The sequence below is a fragment of the Tyto alba genome, unplaced genomic scaffold (genome assembly GCF_018691265.1).
Source record: "Tyto alba isolate M040663 unplaced genomic scaffold, T.alba_DEE_v4.0 Super-Scaffold_38, whole genome shotgun sequence".
NCBI classification, from domain to species: Eukaryota; Metazoa; Chordata; class Aves; order Strigiformes; family Tytonidae; genus Tyto; species Tyto alba.
In genome coordinates, this window is record NW_024881313.1 from 12,361,790 (window position 1) to 12,376,587 (window position 14,798).

The window sequence follows — 14,798 nt, forward strand, 5'->3', positions numbered from 1 at the left end:
TGTTTGTTTCCCTTAATTGTTGTATATGAAGGGTTCGTAGTTATGAGGCATTAATAATGGAACATAAAGTGCACAAAACCTCACAGATATAGGTCCATATTTGTGATAATATTTATTTTTCCTGTCTAAACTCCAAAAGATGATTTTATCTTAATCGAGTAGCAGAGATATGAACCTACAATTAAGCACAAGCTGTGTTCCCAGTAGACCAGTGTTCTTAAGAATGGTTGAACAAACTGTGATTAAAACTTATTTATTCTGTGTTTATACTGTTAGATCAAATAGCTTGCTGTATCAGTGTAATCTGCAGAAAAAATAAAATCTGTGACAGAACCAGAGTGCCATTAACAAACTTTAAAATAACTTTTTAAAACCTTCAGGATAGGGGCTGACTTGTTGAAATGGATGCAGGAGATTTGAAACATTGCATGTGTAAGGAAATGAGAAAACCTGTCTTGATTCCATCATGCACAGCAAGCATGGTTGCTATTCTATGTGTGACTTTATGTACACACACATAGATGAGATCAGACCCAACCAGAACACAGAATATTTTCTGATTCCACCCAAAATACGTAATGACATTCACTGTCCACTGACCTTCTTTCTGTCTTCTTCCAAATGTTTTAAATAATGAGTGGGAAGCACTGCTCCCTTGCTGATCCATTTCAAATTACAAGATATTTCACAAGAAATACAGAAATGAGAAAAAAAAAAAAAAAAGGGGGGGGGGGGAAATAATAAAGAAAGCCTTAACTTTTCAGTGTCAATAACTAATGATCCTTTTTGTGAGAAAATAAATAATGTTTCTTTGTTTCAGTTGTTTTCCCTGTTCAGTTCCCTCAGAAAGGGAACCGCTAATAGAATTAAAAGCAAAGATGGTAAAGACTTATTTCTATATCTTCTTAATGCATAGTTCCTGTCAATGTATTTGAATGTTTTAGGCCATATAGATTTTACCTATTCCCAGGACCAGAGCAGAAAGAGAACTTCAACAGAATAATTTTCATCAGATAATACCAATTTGTCAGAACTTCCCTGCCACTTTTCCTACACATTTACACTTCGGGCTTGAATTTCTGGTCAAAAATAGCATGGGATGCCTGATGCAGAACAGATCACTGATTTTTAATGGTTATAATTTGTTATTCAAGATTACACTTGTGCTGGGACAGTTTTTTCTGTTGCAACTGTAGTGTCCTTTGTGAGTAATAGCATGTTTTAGAGAAAGAACAGGCCAACTCTATAGACTCAACGAGATAGTTATGGGACTTGCTCCAAATTAGTCTTGCTCTAAATAAAGCAGTATGATAACATAACCCAGTGTATGTTATGTCTGTTAGAAAGGGTCTAAATACTGTAGTCCTGCCATACCTGGAAAATGAAGTTCTACTCTTTTCCCTCATTCCTTTCCTTCAGTAGTCTAAAACCCAAGATCACGTTAGGAATTTTTACGAAAGTGAAAAATATGTTTGAGATTGAAAGCTCTATGAGTTTCACTGCCAAATACTCTACAGGAGCACTACATCATTTGCCACATATTTTCAATTGGTTACATAAGTGGCAAAATTGCCAAACTCAATTAAAGAGCAAGAAGGCACAGATCTGCATCAAGGGAACTGCCTTTGCATAGGCTACATGTACAATTTGGTTTCTCAAAAATTAGTGCATTTTCAACTTCACCCATAACCATTTAAAAACTATTTGCTTAACTTATTTATAAATGGATTGTTGTAATGGCCTCATTCTCTGCCAGAGAGAAGTGTATTTGTCCTTGTTGATGACGGTAGAGTCAATGGAAGTGAAGGCATCTTTGTACCTTATTAGCTACTGGGTTGTGTTTGACCATTTAATTTATATCTTCACCAAAAAATGTCTTGGAACAGATAAAATATTTCATAAATTCTGTGTAATCCTGTGCCAACTTATCAAACTCAATGTAAAAAATGTCATGTGTACTAATAAGTTTACCAATAAGCCATACTTGTTGTCAGAGAAGCCTGTGTTTTGTTACTAGCAACTAAACTTGAAGAACAGAATATTTTGCTTTTTAAAACTTGTTGGTTTTCTTATACAGAATACTGAATTAAGAGCATTTGCATGCTTGTCAAGAAAAGAAAAACTAGCACATTATCAAGAAAAATCATCAGTAACATAGCTACTTTTGCAAAACTGTCATGGGGTAGGAAGTATTGAAGGTTTTTCTAAAATCTGAATTTAACAACAATGTTTTAAGTAGATTAGTACATGGATTTCCAGAGTGCCATGGTACATAATAATGATGTTTTCTGCAGTATGAACTTTGCCCATTCTGTATAATCTCTGAGTTTTTGAATGAAGCATAGTAGCAGTGTAAAAACACAACAGGAGGCATATGAAGTCTTACAAATAGACCTTGCCTTTGCAGATATGACGCTGAACTATACTTTTTTTTCCCCAGTCTGGTGCTGGAGGTGAGCAGCTCTGACAGGCACTATGTGAACATGTTCTTCCTTGTCACCTGAGTTAGAGTCTCTCTGCTTCATTGTTCCTCCTGTAAACACAAGTGCCACTCTGCCACTTCTTTCAGATTAATCAGGATAGTTCTAGCTGGTTCTGTGCATTTGTTGTTTTTTCTCAGTATTCTTCCTAAATTTGTCTTTGTTTATTTCCAAAGCTGCCTCATTCTGCATCAATCCTGTTGTAATATCTGCATATCTCTAATGTTCCTACATTTATTCTTTCAAGATAGCAGACTTACTCCCCAAAACACATAAGCAAATAGGCTGTCATCCCCACCTTTCCAAACTTTCATGAAATTAAAGCGCTTAGCAAACTGACATGTAAAATGCAGCTAAAGATACATCAGGGTGACACTTGCCCAGCTTTCTCCTGTTTTGCCAAACAAACATCTGCCCTTAAATTTCCATGTTAAGTGTATGACTCAGCTGAATCCATGTGATAAATTTTGCTTTCTTTTGTCCCTGCTGGCATAAACAACAACAATTTACTAATATGGCAAGAAAACTTTCAAGCATTTAGACTGAAACACTCCAAGTGCAGGGGAGGTTTGAACCTTGAGAAGGCACTTAGGCAAGAATCTGGCTGTCCAGGGTTGTCATTCAGATGTCTCCTTCATTTCTTACAGTCTCTATATGGAGAAATGTCTCTGGGTGCCTGTTGTAAGGCTGTTTGAATTGATTCCTCTAATGGTAGATGTTGGGCTGTTAACACTGAGAAAGACATAATACTTACTTTGTATAATAATAAATTACTCTGGGTAATTTATTCCATTCTCCCTGTATTTCCTGTCTCTTCACCAGCTTGGCTTTTAAAGCACATACTTCCTCTGTGACCTTCAAACTGAGAGGCTGAAGAGGTACAAACTGATTTGCTCAGAAGTAATATTTGATGACTTCTTATACACCTGTACTGGCACAAACCATGTACCCAATTGATTACCTTAACTTTTGAGAACAGTTCATCAGAGAACCCAGGTTCAAACAGATCTGGGTAAACACAGCTGGGTGGAGAACTAGAGATAACACAGCCTGGTATAGTGCTACACTATGTTTCTTGGTTACTGCAGCCTTATTGTCACTGGAACTGGAACTGCTGCTCCACAGCGCTGTCATGTAGCCACTACAGCTTACCTAGGTTTTCTAGTAACTTTCTAAAATTAGGGTTCAGTTCATAACTGCAGGAAGAAAATCCAGCTCCATCTTCCTCGATCTTTTGAATTTCCTTTTCTTTACTTATTTTTATAAATTGCTGTTTAGTGATGTGAGCAGACTCACAGTTTCAAGGCAAAAGTAACCACCTTTTTTAACATTCATTTTACCATCCTTTGTCTATCTGGATTCTAAATCTGACCCACAAAACTTCTTGTAAACTGTACTGTAAACCCTTATCAAAAAGGCTATCCATAAAATATTTACAAGACAATTATTGAAGAAGTTCTTGAGAGTTTAGGATTCCATTTTCCTTGTATTTTTGATTTCCAAGTAAAATTGTAGTTCTAAATTTTAACAAGGTAGTAACAGAAAGAGTGAAAATGTTGGACATTTGAACCTTCTTCTGGATATTTATTCATGCCTAAAAGAAGAGATTACTTGCTTTTACTTGATAAGTATTCAGCTTGGTTTCTTGATAAAGTATTGGAGGAATAATATGAGTAAAGTCAAGTTTCTAGTAAGTGATTGTAAAGAATGAACATCAGGAAATAAATATGGATATCTGTGAATAAAGCACTGGATGATGTGATCTTTTTATTGTTCTCCCATTGTATAGTGTATCACCTTGTGCAACTTAATCTTCATCAGCTTTGCCACTGTTTTCTGTGCTATGTCCTTCCTAAAAAGCTCTTCAGGAAAGAAACAAAATATGGGTCTACTGTGGCCTCTGAAGTTCAGTGAGAGTTTTACTATTGACAAAGTCCATCTTCTACTAGATAACTTCTCAGTTACAAGAAAAAAATCAAAAATCAGAGGCAAGAAGATAATTTGAACAATTTTGGTTTTATGGCTTTCACATTTGGCTATTTTATGGCTTCACGTTAACAAAATAAAATTCTGTTATCCTTTGAAATGATATAAAATTGATTTAGCATTTTCTCTTAAATTTGAAAGACCAAACATTAACAGATTAATTGGATCAGCTGCTGGAAATGAGCAGTAATGTAACTGTAAAAGTTTTTCAGATTGCTATCTTTGATTTTATCATGCTTTGTAGCTTGTTAGTTTTATGACATATAAACTAGAAGTACTTATTAAAATAAATTATTTCATTCTATTTATGACAACTGAGTTGTTAATAAAATTGTATGAACACACGTTTTCCTTACTTGCTAGTTATTCCTTACTTTTGAAGATGGCTTTCTGCATTAAAAAACCCCCACATTAATAATTCGGCTCCTGTGTCTCAATTATATTTTTTTTTTTAAGAGAAAGAGTAGACATGAATGCTCCTGAATGGGTTTCTTATCATTAGATTACTGAGATTTCCTCAGTTGAAGGATTTTCTCTACCAAGCAAGGAGAACTACAGTTAGAGCATAAAACATTTTCCAGGCATAGGGAAGGAAAATTTTCTGTAACTAATTATAGCAAGAGGTAGCTAGGAAAAAAACATCAATGTAAAAAAAATCCATGAGTGAAGTTAATGTGGAGCTGGTGGAAGTACAGTTTGAAAAGTGTTTGGTGAATGATCATAAACTTACTCATTCTTCAAAACAATCTCAGTGTAACTATCTGTAATAACAGTAGTTTGATTATAGATAAGACAAAAGACACATTTGATAAGAGTACTTTGTATGTAGGACTGTATCAAGGATGAATGAATAAAATTTGCTCTGGGATGCTATAAGAAACTATTAACTATCAGAACTTGACAGGCTTGATGTTCAAAACATAATGTTGTAAATATATTCCTCCTAAGAAGAGTTTGGTTTTCTTTCTCTTCAGTTTTTCAAAATAAGTTTTGACAAGGCAGGAGAACAAAGTAAGTTCTGTGGAAGAATATTTTGGCTAGATCAATAGTGTTGGATAGTGGGGACCTCACTTCAATTTCTGACTCTAAAGTCAGTTCAGGCATATCACTCTCTTGGATTTGCAATGGAATACAAGCATTCTGACAACTAGTTTTTTGTCTCCTGAAATGACATTAATGAAAGGTTTTAGTAGTCGCAGTGTTTCCCAACACTTATGTTTAAGGTCTACATCTCAGAGAGTAGAATGAACATCTTTGCAACCCACTGTAATGCTATGGGCAAATTAATCACTCCAAAATGAGAGTCACTGCTGCACATGGACCACCTGAAGGACACAACAGGGAAGAAATGGATTGATTTCAAATGACACATCTTGCAGCAAAACAGTGCCCAGTTTACCTGGAAAGTGGCCTTGATCTATGCTTGGCATGTGTTGTCCTCACCTTTTTCCTGAACGTTTCTAGCAAAGGACGAAAAGGTTTCTCATTTCTGTTAAAAGGCTTCTTCCTCCACCCTTTCCACTTTTCACTTTATACAAAGAGGAGATTCTAGTTCAGTGTCTTCATCTGCTTAAGGCACTCCTGCCCACACAGCCCATTCTTGTGAAGGAGTTTTCTTATTCAGCAAAGAGTGCATAAGAAAGGAAAGAAGGCTTTTAATTTCTCCTGATGCTGTTCCATCAAAAAAGGGATAAAGAAAAATATTCCTTAGCCCTCTGCTAAGTTAGAGTGGTCTACTGATCAGAACCTTCACTAGGGAACAGGGGCAGATGTTTCTCTGCCTTTGAAATGGGAGACATAATTGACTGGAGAGTTAAAATTAAATTCTTTGTTAAAATGAATAATTTGAATAGATAGAGATGGGAATATCAGGCTGCACCCAGAGTACTGTGTCCAATTCTAGTCCCCACAATTGAAAAATGACACTGACAGACTGTAAAGTGTCCAAAGGAAGGGCACAAAGATGATCAAAGGGAACAGAACCTGCCCTATGAGGAAAGACTGAAGTAGTTAGGTCATTTTACCCTGGAGAAGAAAAATCTCAGGGGGGACCTGTTTTCACAGTTTTCCAGTACTTACAGTCCATCTACAAAGAGGACAGTGAAGTCGCTCTTCAAAAGGAACCACATGGAGAGGACAAAGGGCAACGGGTATAAGTTGCAACAGGAGAGGCTTCATCTTGATATAAGAAAGAAATTTTTTTACAGTGAAAACAATCAATCACTGGAACAACCTTCCCCAGGAACGTGGTGGAATCCCCATCACTGGAGGTTTTCAAAATGTGACTGGACAAGGTGTTAGATAATCTCATCTAGGCTCCCTTTCCCACAAGAGGTTGGGCCAGATCATCTTCTGAGGTCCCTTCTAACCTGGGCTGTTCTATGTTATGCTTTTAAACTCTGAAATAAGTTATAACGATGCTTGATGAGGACTGACTCTTGGGATGAAGATCAGTATGCTTGAAATATCCCAAAGAAAAGGAAGTTAGATGATGACTCTCCTGTCTTGAGTGAATACGCAAAACACACGATTATTGTGCAAAACATGCACTGCTTCTCCTTATCCTCTCTTCAGCATTGCCTTTCAGAACAGGGTTTGTTACTTAACAAGTGGCCTCTGGCGTGAAACCTCATGTCCAATACATGCTTAAACACACTACCCAGTGGCGTATTGAAGACAGAGGGCAAGGCATTTCTAGGGGAAACTCAGAGTTTTTCTTCAGGTACAGAGATTAAAATTTCACTCTGTTGTCTGTAAGAAAACTGGGCATTTCACTTACAATCTGAAAATGTAGGGTCAGAATTTTTAGGTTTTACAGTGCCTAACTAATCTGAGTATGGCTCAATCCCTTTTGTCAATCTTAATTTCTCTGTAGTTGAATATCCCTGACAATGTGTGACGATATCACCTCTCTATCCCACAAATTTTTCTTTTAAAGACAAATAGACCAAAGACAATAAGGTTTTGAAAAGGGTTATTTATGGTGGGTTAAACAGGGACCACCAACAGACATATGAGTTATGCTATACACTGAGTGGAGAATGTATTTTTTCCAAAGTGTTCACAACCCTACGGGAGGAATATGGTTGCCTAAGAAGTTTTCATAGGTAAAGCAATCTTCCTTCAAGAATATTGCTATTCTAGTAGCACTAATATTAAAATTCTGGTCCACAGACTTTGTTAAATAAAAGAGGAATAACTGAGATAAAATCTCCATTTTTTTACTCATTCACAATTAAGTACAGCAGGTTTTAATAACTGGATATTTGAGAAGCATTTGAAAGCTAAGTGCAAAATTTAAAATTACATTTGTATTTATTATATATTTTAGACAGAAAATGATCTATACATTTTACAATCTGTCCTGTAATTCCTATTAATGATAATGGAAGTTACAAAGTTTGCATTATAAAGACCATATACCCCAGAAATCTCACTTCTTAAACATGTGTTCTTTTACATTTTTAAATAAAATTCATAAATCATCAGACTACAAAAGAAATTAAACAATATAAACACAAGGAACAGACTAAGAAATTAAATAAAGGTGCTACAGAAATGTTAGTCTGTTTTCACTCATACTGGGAGTGTAATGCACTGGAATTATGACTGTATGACTATCTTCTCTACTTGCTTTTCTCATTTTCTATGGTCAACATTATATTGAAATTATTGTAAGGGCAAACACCATTGTACAGTTACAAGTACTTTCAATAGGTAAAGTATACAGTATAAAGTCTGTACTCTTGCTAAGTAAATGTCATCTTTCCCAAAACCCACCAGCAAATATTGATCAAGAATCTCAAGCTTTACAATGAGCTCCTAAGTCAGAGTGAATTAGTTTATGCAGTTTCAGAACATTTATAGCTCCAGTTACAACATCACTATACGATGTTAGGTTAACTAAGGATGTGGAGTGATTTTTATAATTTTCAAAAGTGTAGAAGATGGCTACCTGACCGGCTACATGAACATTATTGTGAGGTAAGGTGGTTTACATCTCCTTCATGGTAAACCATGAACAATGGTAATTCATGGGTACTGAAGGAGATTGCTGAGCTCATTTTGTGGTCACTCAATAATCTTTGAACAATCATGGTGACAGGGATAGGTGCCTCAGGACTGGAAGAAAGCAAATGTCACCCCTGTCTTTAAAAAGGATAAGAAGAGAGACCCATGGAACTATGAGCCAGTCAGCCTCACCTCAGCCCCTGGGAAGATGATGGAACAACTAATCCTGGGAACCATTTCCACATGAAAGACAAGAAGGTGAATGGGAGTAGTCAGCATAAATTCACCAAGGGGAAGTCAAGCTTGACCGACTTGATAACCTTCTATGATTATATTATTCTCTGAATATCATAAGTTCACATATCAGGAAGCATTGTTAATAATTATAAAACTTGACCCTGTACATAGCTCGCATGATTTCTTTCACAATTATTTCTCCATCTTTTCTCTCTCTGTCCCTTTGATTTCTAGCTGTTTTTAGTCCTGATGAACAGATATGACCAAGAACGTCTCAGTTTCCATTGTTGCAATCACAGTTTTTCAAGAAGGTGTTTCATTTGTGGGACAATAGATGATTGGCCTACGTATCACTTTGTGCAGCAAACCAGACTGTTGGAAATTCCTCCACTAATTTTCTATAATCAGAATGGTTGCACTGAAAAAAAAAAGACCCTGAGGAAATCATCTAGTATTCATGTCTTCACTTTATTGATCTATCTGGCGATCTGTAATGACAGTGGGTGAATGTCAGGAGCACAGTGGAGGGGTTATAGGATGTATTCGCACTCCAGTCTCAAGTCATTACCTTTCCACCTGATCTGTCACAAACCATAATGTACTTTTCTCTAATGGCAAAAATGGAGTTCTTGCTCTGCAGGTGCTAAGTGATGGAAGGTCAGATTTGTGGGTTCCTAAAAGGTATCGTTCTCTACCTAAGAGTGGATACACTCCTGTACATCAAAGGCCTATCTAGTCAATAATTATGCCTCCAAGAGGAACCCAGAAAGAACTTTTTAGAAAAGGTGTACAAACAGAGTAAACATTTTATCAAGAAACTCTCCCAGCCTCCACAACTTTGCTGAAGTGTCCAGGTGTTTTTAATAATTTTTTTAGTGACCTCTGGTAGATTTTTATTGCATGAATACAGTTATATTCTGAATATTTTTTGTTCACTTTAACATTAATGTTGTTCTGTAGCAAGATATTTCAAAGCTTATTTATGTAGCTGTGAAGAGCTTTTCTTCTGTGTAAAACTTCCTTCTTTTTGTTTTGAACTTTCTACTTGACATTTTATTCTGTCTAGCTCTTGAAACATTGAACAATCATTCACTGTTTCCCCTTTCTATAACTGCTCTGATTTTATAGACTTCTATTACAACATTCCCCATTCATTTTTTTTCCTCTCAGGAGGATGCTAGTCTGCTTTACCCTTCAGTGTCACACTGTCCCAGCCCAGGGACAGGCTCAAAGCCAGAATTCATCAGCTGAACAAGACATCTGCTTGTCTGACCTTTTTTTCTCAGGTACTGTCTAAACTTTGGACTTACAGACAACTAGGGTATGACCTGATACAGCATGCATAGGTGCATCATCACAACTCGTAGATTATGTTCCATATCAAGTTGTAAGATTAATTTCTGATGTATCCTTTTGTCTTTAGAAAAGAAGTAGCTAATGATTTTTCAGAGATCAGACCTCTGTGAAAATTATAGTGCAGAGGCTTTGACCTAAGACACTGAAACCATCAGAGTCCATTGGGGGTGGGAGGTGACTCAACACCTTTAACTAATGATTGTAGTGATTGCCATAAAAGTTGTTGAAATAACTGTGAAAGCAAAAGCTCAGACTGATAGAGAAAGCATGCATAGCAATGTCATCAAGCACTGCTCCTGGGATAACAGTCAGGATGGAGATAATAATTCCTGACAGAAACCAGGGGATGAATTCAGTCCAAAGGGCATTCATTCATAATGCAAAAGACTTTTGAGCAGGGAAAAAAAAAAAAGTTTTGGAAGTAATGAGCAAGGCAATACTTTATGAATTCTCATATCAGGCGCAATTTTGGAATGTGGATGGAGCTAGCCAATAGAAAAAAATCATATTTTCTATAATGAAGAAAATGTATGTGTGGAACTGTGCCTATATTTAATCTTTCAAATGGGTCAAGTCTTTTTGTTGACCATCTTGAGATTCAGAAACAATGAAAGATCTTGGTTTGGTTAAACATTGGGATTTTAGAGATATATATTTGGCTGACAAAGATTTTGGGCTTCTCTTAGCCATCTTAGATAGATTAGACTATCTGATAGAGTGTCTACTGCTATGAAAGCCTCACTGTGCAAGCAAATGTGTGAAATGTATTGTGGAAGAAAGTACCAGCTATGAATTGCTTACAGTTTAGGTAGAAATGATGGACAGATGCAGAACCGCGGACGAACGACACGCCGAGACAGGTTCAGTGTGGGTGATAGAGCATCAATCAACGTGTGTCTTTATTGGTCCAGGGTACATATATTTATACAGACAATGATAATTATTATACCTACTAGTCACTAGCTGATTGGCTTAAGCTCTAAAGGTCGTATTCGCACAGTCCACCTACTTGCAGTTAGCTTACAGCACAAGCTTCTCATAACACTAAGTTTCTCATGCTACTATTTCTGATTCCTGTTGACTTGTTTTCGATACACGACAGTACCGTAACACAATGTTTCTCAGACCACCGTTATCATAACGCTAGGTTTCTCAGACCACTATTCCTAATTCCCCTTAACCTGTTTCCGACACACCACGGTACACAGGGCTGAAGCGTCCTTGACATTCCTCCTGTATCAGCAGCTGCGAGCAGCTGCAGGCAAACCCTAGTGAGGCCCAGCATCAGCAGCTAGAGCAGGCTCTGATCATACAATTGCTCGGTGGGCTTAGGACCCTTGTCTCTGAGCCATTCTCCAACAGACAGAGAATAGAATAAGAAAGAAAAAACAAGCAACGAGACAAACTTCACACAACTGCCAGGTTCAATAGGCAGCATACTTAGAAACAGTGCCAGAATATACACTGCCTTATTCTAAGGTTAATAACTTGTCTCTAGGATCACTTTACACTTCATATGACTTTGGCTTTCTAAATAAACTGGATGCTTTCATATTGATACATTTTTTTGTCTCATTTTGCATGAATTTTCACAGATGGGCTTGTAAGAGTAGAATTTCATTCTGTGAAAGTATTTCTGGAAATTTGTTTGTAAGTTTCCATGGATGTTCATTGAAAGCTTTCACACTTTCAACATCTCAGGGAAGTTCAGCTGTATAACTTTTGTTTTTTCCAAATAATTGCAAGTAACATGGTAGTACCTAGGCAAATGCAGAGGTCAAACTACTGAACTAAAATATTTATACATATTTTAAAACATCCAAAATAACAAGGAAAATCCCCAGAGAATTACCTTTTCCAATAATTTGAATAATATAGCAGCCTACTCACAGATATTTCACAACTAGTGAAAGAATCTAAATTAACTGAATAAAAGTTACTTTTTGTGTAATGTTGAGCTGTAGGAAGGTTGTTATTCTTAGCATATTTCAAGGAGTGCCTGAAAGGTTGAAAATGTCAATGCGTAAGAATACTTCTGTGTGATGTAACTCTTGGAGAATGAAAACAAAGTCACTGATTTCATACCTGTCTGGGAGCTGAAATTCTTCTCAAGCTCAAACTGAAGATTTGCACCTGATAATTGAATCAAGTGTTTCTGAGAATAAATTTCTGCATACATCTGTGACACTCATGTGGGAAACTTTTGGCACTAGGACTTATTAAAAGTGGGAGAGACTATGAATTCGGAGTGAAAATAATGTTGAAAAAAGCTTCATTGTAACTACTGGACAAGTGACAGCTGTGCCATATGTATTGTGTTTGTGTGTGGTGGGGTTTTGGTAGTGGGGAGGAGATCCAGAGGTGGCTCCTGTGAGAAACTTCTAGAGGCTCCCCTGGCTCCAAGTCAGACCCACCACTGGCCGAGGTCAAGCCAATTAGCGACAGTGGTTGCGTTTCTGTGATAACGTATTTATGAAGGGGAACCTGAGAGAAGAAGGAGTTGTAAGGGAGATACCTATGTAAGCACTGAGGTCAGTGAAGAAGGAGGATGGGGGAAGGTGCGCCAGTGCACAGACTCCCCTGCAGCCCATGCAGGACTCCACGTCAGAGCAGGTCGCTGCACCTATAGATGATCATGACTCTGAGGGAAGCCCGCACTGGAGCAGTCTGTTTCTGTGAGGATTGTGACCTGCAAGCAGGGACCCATGCTGGAGCACTTTGTGAAGAACTGCAACCCTGTGGGAAGAACTGACATCAGAGAAGTTCATGGAGGACTGTCTCCTGTGAGAAGGACCCCACAATGGAGCAGAGTAAGAGCGTGATAAGTCCTCCCCCAAAGGAGGAAGGAGTGGCAGAAACAACAGGTGACGAATTGACCACAACCCCCATCTCCTGCCCCCTGCACCACTGGTAGGAGGAGGAGATAGAGATATCAGAAGAAAAGTTGATCCTGGGAAGAAGGGAGTGGTCGAGGAAAGATGTTTTTAAGATGTGGTTGTATTTCTCACTGTCATACTCTGATTTGATTGGTACATTAGTGGTGGTGTTGTTCAAATTAAATTGATGTTCTTTTTTTTTTTTTTTCCCCCAAATCAAGTCTTGTATTTTTCCTGTGACCATAACTGGTGAGTCATCCCTCTATGTCCTCATCTCAATCCCCGAGTCTTTTGTTTTATTTTCTCTCCCCCCCTCCTCCCATAGGGGAGGAGTGAGATAGCAGCTGTGTGGTGCTCAGTTGCTCTCTGGGATGAAATCAGGACAGACACCATATCAGCTTTTGGCTCTTTCTTTGGCAACAATGAAGAAATTAGTGATTGATATCTTATTAAAATTACAGCTATATGAGGATAGTTTGAGTGAACTAGGAATGTTATCTTTCTACTGAGGCAAGTATGGTCAAAATGGGTTTTATTTTGCTTGAAAGTAAGATTCTATGATGGTGAAACTGAATGTGAAGTTCTGGTCTAGAGAACAAGTCTTATGAGGAGCATCTGAGGGAACTGGGGTTGTTTATCCTGGAGAAAAGAAGGCTCAGGAGAGATCTTATCGCTCTCTACAGCTACCTGAAAGAAGATTGTAGTGAGGTGGGTGTTGGTCTCTTCTCCCAAGTAACAAGTGATAGAACAAGAAGAAATGGCTTCAAGTTGTGCCAGGTGTCCTGGCTGGGGCTGGACTAGAGTTCCCGTTGGTTCTGCAGTGGGAGGAGTGCTGCAGCACCCTGGGACCCCAGGGGCTCCCCAGGTCCCAGTGCCCTCACCTGTGTGCGGGGGCGGGGGGAGCACAGCTGGAGGGCTGGGCCCGGATTGGCCGATAGTCCATGTCATGTGACACTGTGCTCACTATATAAAGGCAGGAGAGGGCCAGGAGGGGCTCTCTCTTCTGGGAGTGTGGCTGTGGGGCCTCTGTGTTGGGGATTGCTGGCTGGGAGCAGGTGGGTGTCAGTCAGCAGATGGTGAGCAGCTGTATTGTACATTACCGGCTGATACTGCTGTCAGTGTATTGTTCTGTTACTGTTGTTAAACTGTTTTTATCTCAACCTGCGAGTCTCCCTTTGACCCTCCGATTCCCTCCCCATTCCCAAGGGGGGGGAGGGTGGGTGAGCAGCTGCAGGGCGTTTAGCTGCTGAGTAGGCTCAAACTACAACACCAGGGAAGGTTTAGATTGGATATTAGGAAATATTTCTTCAAATAAAGGGTTATTAAGCATTGGAACAGGCTTCCCAGTCACCATGTGGCACTTAAGGACATGGTTTAGTGGTGGATTTGGTAGTGTTAGGTTAATGGTTGGACTTGATGATTTTAAAGGTCTTTTCCAACCTAAATTATTTTATGATTCCATGATTCTATGATTATTTTTAATGATGACTGTGTGGACTACAAATGAAAATCCATGCACACCTAATCCAGAACAGATATGAGCATGCAATCTCACTTCTGGTAAATTAATCAGAATATACAAAGCAATGTTTATACAAGCTTTGTGTTTATGAGAGGACAGATAGAATCTGTAGAGATTAGATCATATCTGATGCAAATTAGATTTTGCTAGGACCTCAGTACAATTTTTTCCCCGAGTGACTGTGAATTGAAAAAGTTGAATTATGTCAGTGCTGTATGTCATATACTCATGGCATACAGGGTTTAGGTAGCCTAATACCAGATTGACTATCTTGTGGAACTGTGGTATTAATTGAATTACCCTAAAAGTTTAGCATCTGTAGTGGTTTAA